The sequence below is a fragment of the Tiliqua scincoides genome, chromosome 3 (assembly GCF_035046505.1).
Source record: "Tiliqua scincoides isolate rTilSci1 chromosome 3, rTilSci1.hap2, whole genome shotgun sequence".
In the NCBI taxonomy this organism is placed as follows: domain Eukaryota; kingdom Metazoa; phylum Chordata; class Lepidosauria; order Squamata; family Scincidae; genus Tiliqua; species Tiliqua scincoides.
In genome coordinates, this window is record NC_089823.1 from 149425961 (window position 1) to 149430717 (window position 4757).

General features: G+C 42.6%; 1 pseudogene; it reads left to right on the forward strand.

Moving 5' to 3' along the window:
• The first annotated feature begins 1937 nt into the window (after positions 1-1937).
• Positions 1938-2054, forward strand: LOC136646936 (5S ribosomal RNA; annotated as a pseudogene).
• The last annotated feature ends 2703 nt before the right edge of the window (positions 2055-4757 follow it).

Here is a 4757-nt window from a genome sequence, read left to right on the forward strand (position 1 = left end):
TCAGCCGAGTGAATTTGTGGCTTATGGGCCTGATCTCTCTGATGGGTTACAAATCAATTCCACTCCATGACTGCACTTAAAGTAACTCATGGCTCTCACTGCTGTCATTTTACAGCAAAATCATATTAGTACCATTTGTCTGTTTGCTGGTCTGTAATTGTATTTGTCGAGGCCAGTAGCCTAGAATAATTGTCTGTTTCACTGATTTAACTAAAGTACATCAGCTTGTGTCAGTGCAAGTAGTCATACAGCAAAGTTTTAAGGATGATGTGCATTGAATTATGCAGGTTGCTTACATAATCCCATTGTCTTTTGACACCTGTGACATACTTAAAACTACCTGAAGACTTCTGCAAACAACATTGGAGTAAGAGTGACACAAGAGTAAGAAGCTTACTGGACTTTGAATAATTCAACTTTTTTTGTAAAGACAGAAATGGCTGATATATCACTCTTGAATTAATTTTATATTAAACAGGTTGGAAGGACATGGGATTGCTTTCTGTGGCACTTTGCAAGCGCTTATGGTTATAGTGTTTCTGAGTGTATCACTTCCTTCAGTTGTGCACATGGAGGCAAACTAACAGCCCAACTCTATTCAAAGCTGGTGCAGCAGGTCCTCAGTGCCCATGCCATATCCAGCACTGAAACTGAGCAGACTGGAGGTCTTTTTGGGGTAAGGGAACATTTGTTTCCTTACGCCGTATACAGTCCTAGCTTGCTTAATGGGGCTACTCAGATCTGCTTATTCACTGGCGCAGAACCGAGTTATCCAGTTTAGGGCTTTCAGGACTGGGATGGGGATTAGGATACAGCAGAGACCTCCTTCACCATACCCGCCTTTTCCCAGGTCAGAACCACCCCCTACCTGCTCACCACCACCCCCAAACACCCCCTCCTCACCTCCATTCTGCCCTCATCCCACCCCTCTGCCACCTGGTGCAGCACTTACCTGCTCCAGCAGCTGTTGGGTGGGATGTGGCTCCCATGGGATAGTGCAGGCCTTTCCACCTGCACCACTTACTCTCTGGGTGTTGAAAAGTGCTTTACGGTGCTTTGATGACACCCAGCGCCAGCACTGCGGCTGCTGCTCTGACACTCATCCACCATAGGATTGGGCTGCCCATGTGATGTGCACTTGTGTGTATCTTTGAATTTGCCAAAAGCAGCTTGAAGAGGAGGTGGCAGATTTGAGCAGGAGGAGGAGCAGCTTAACCTTCCCCCCTCTCCTTGTTTTCCCACTCAGTATTCTCCTCCAGCTGTTTACCCATGTACCCACCACACAAGACCTGAGATCATGTGATTTGGAGTAAAATGGGTCATCTAGAAAAACTGGTCAACTTAAAATGGCAGCAAGTCCTATCTACACAAATTCCCCCCCCCCCCTTAAGAGTGGGCTGGAGGAGACAGCCGAAAGTATCACTTCCCCTTTGGACAAAACACCCTGGCTCCAACCTGAGGTCACTTCTAGGTGACCCCCAGCTTTTCAGTAGCAACCCCTGGAAGGGGGGTCAAGGAAGCCAAATTCTGCCACCTACATCAAGCCAGACAGCTTTTGAGGTAGACATTGCAATTCAAGCCTGAGGTATCACCAGCCTGCATCCCTGAGCTGGACAGCCTCTTGAGACTGATTCTGGTGCTCTGTTATTTTGATTCCTCTGGGGTTAGGTTTCCCATGTCAGATGTTCTACAGCTACTTAGAAGGATATCAGCTTCCAATCAAAGAGCATTTTTGTCTTTGACTCACACTGGTGAAGGTATTGCCTGAGGCGCCCTGTTTGGCTAACAATGTATGCCACATGAACTCATGCTGGGCCTTGACCTTGATGTGTTTGACTGGGGAGCCCTAGGGGAATGTAAAGGAAATAAAAATAAAACCAGAAAATCCTGCACTGCTCTGCTGATCAGCAGAAATGATGAATAAATGTGTTGTTCAAAGCAGCAACTGTTATCCTGCACATGCCTGATCTCATCTGATCTCAGAAGTTAAGCAGGGTCAGGCCTGGTTAGTACTTGGATGGGAGACCGCCTGGGAATACCGGGTGCTGTAGGCTTATACCATAGTCTTTCGAGACTGAAGGTTGCCAACCATGTGCTGCTGAGCTGAGCAATACCTGTGTTCTTGTATTAGTGCCTCTCCTTTCGGCATATTCTCTGGCCAGAATGAGTGCTATGGCACCTCTTTGCTTTTAACTGAGCCATTTCTTATTTAAAGAAATTGAATTATTTACTTGTCTTCAATAAACTTAACTCGTCCCTTAAGGTGACCTTGATGAATAGCTGCTATACTAAGTTTTGCCTATGCACTTATTTCACGTAGAATCTGACGTGTTTGCACGAGTATGGAAAAAACCAACTACACCAGACATAAAGGATGGTTCACTGAAGCTTTGGAATGTTGTCGTCACTGAGGAGCCAACTCTTTTGTCAGTATGAGAGACAAGAATAAATCAAAGAGTGTTTTTGCAAAGATGGCCTCTGAAATTTTGGAAATTACACACCCATTTATACCTCTTTGATACACCAGTGGAAGATGCATAAGTACATAAGAAGAACCCTGCTGGATCAGGCCAAAGGCCCATCTCATCCAGCTTCCTGTATCTCACAATAGCCCACCAGATGTCTCAGGGAGCACACAAGACAACAAGAGACCTGCATCCTGGTGCCCTATTTTGGGCCTGTTTTTTTTTTTTTTTTTCCCACAGTTTTTAAAAATCTGTTGTTTTTTTTAAAAAACCCAGCCTGAAGTAAACATTCATATTAGTCATGTTGCAGACTTTTGGAACAATTAGCACATGGGTATGTAGTCAGAGTGTAATCCTTGATCAGTTGTTTCTGCTGGATAAGCCGTTGTAGTGGCAGCCATGTGTTCAATTGGCTACATCTCATATGCTGACTGCACATGTGCATGCACACATATACACCATATAGAAAGGACTTTGTAAAGGTTATCTGTGCCTTATAACCTCAGTGATTAATACACGCAGTATGCTCTATGTGAGGTTGTGGGTGAAGTCAGTGGTGTCACTGGGAGGGTGTGGGTGTGGTATGGGCCACACTGGGTGACGCGTACTGGGGGGATGACAAACTAAAATTGTGTTAGTTAGGAGTAATACCATCATGTTATATACTGTTGGATGTGGAATTTTCAGCAAAATGCAATGTAATAAATCAGAGTGAAATATCTCCTTTCTATCAAAGGTTATGGCCAAAAAACTGGAGAACAAAAAATGCATAGAGCCCTATGGAAAGTGAAACTGAGCCATATCACATGTTTACTTGTGAGTAGGCAACCTTGCCTTAGTCCTTCAGACAGGCCAGGCTGAGAGGAATCCAATAACACCAGAATGGTCCTGATCCAATGAATGCAGTCCCCAAAAACACCTGAGAAGGAAGTCCCTCCCTCCAAGCAGACAAATGTATTGAGCTCTATGGAAAGCGAAACTAAGCCTCACGGTTGCATTTACTCGTGAGTAAGCAAATGTGCCTTGGCTGGTGGTCAGGCCAGGCAAAGGGGAATGTGAAGCCACCAGAATGGTCCTGATCTGATGGAACTGGAGCTCAACAAATGCTCCAGAAGGCAGCCTCCCCCTCACTAAAAGGATCAAAGCAGAGGCTTCAACTGATAAGGTGAATTTTTTTGAGACTTGCAAAGCCAGTTAGATCCTGACAGTGATCTGATTTAAACAGGAGTTCTTAAATTGAACTGGGCACTGGGTAGGGCTGAAAACATTACTGATTTTGGAGGGGGGGGTGTTATTGCAGGCAGGTTACAAATTCACTTGGTGGAACAGGGCTGGCTTCTGCTTATTTAATTATTTGTTTTACTTTAATTATTTATACTTATTTATTTTAATGTGCCTGATGATGTCACTTTCACCATGACATTGAGACAGGGCCATGAAGCCACTCATGCTAACAGACCAAATGTTTAATGAAGCAAATGTTATGCCATGCTATGAGTATATGTAGCCATTATGCTGAAACTAATCATTTATGTTTACTTATGTTAATAATGTTAATGCAGTGTTATGGGTGAATTAGTTAAGTTTATAAAGAAAATGCTATGTTCATATGTTTAGCATGCCCGCAAACAAATTTGCAAAAAAATCCATTTAGCTCTCAAGCTTTTCTGAAACTGTTAGACTGGCAGCCTTTGCTAGATCAGTCTCAAGGAATGTCAAGGACACAAGATAAGGTACAAGCTTCAAAGCACTAAGAAGCTGGAAATTCCAGCTGTCAAGTTTAATTGGTAAAATGATAAATGAAGCTAGGCTGAACAGATAATCAAAAGGGGATTTTTGCATTCAGGCTTCATTAAACCAGAGAAGAAGAACATTTTGGATTCTAAGACATAAGTCAGACAGACTTTCCTATTATTCTATTAGTTCCTTTTTAACCAAAATACAGCCTTGAGTGCATATATTAAAGACTGGGAGGGGCTAATACACCAAAGGTTCATGCCAAATGAATTATTAAGTTAGCATGTATGTTAACATTCTTCACTGCCTTAATAGTTATAGAGTAAAATTAACAATATATAAGGAAGAATGAGTTTTAGCTGTTAGAATGGTTTGATTATAGAAATACACAGAAGTAATTAAGTTTGGCTATTGAAAGATGTTCCAGCCATGTAATTCAAATGCAGAAAAGTAAATCAAATCTCAGACAGCTGACAGATAAGAACTCTGTATATCTCTGTAGACTTAAGGTCCTGCTTAATTGGAACCAAGGAAATACAAGCTAAAGTGAAACAA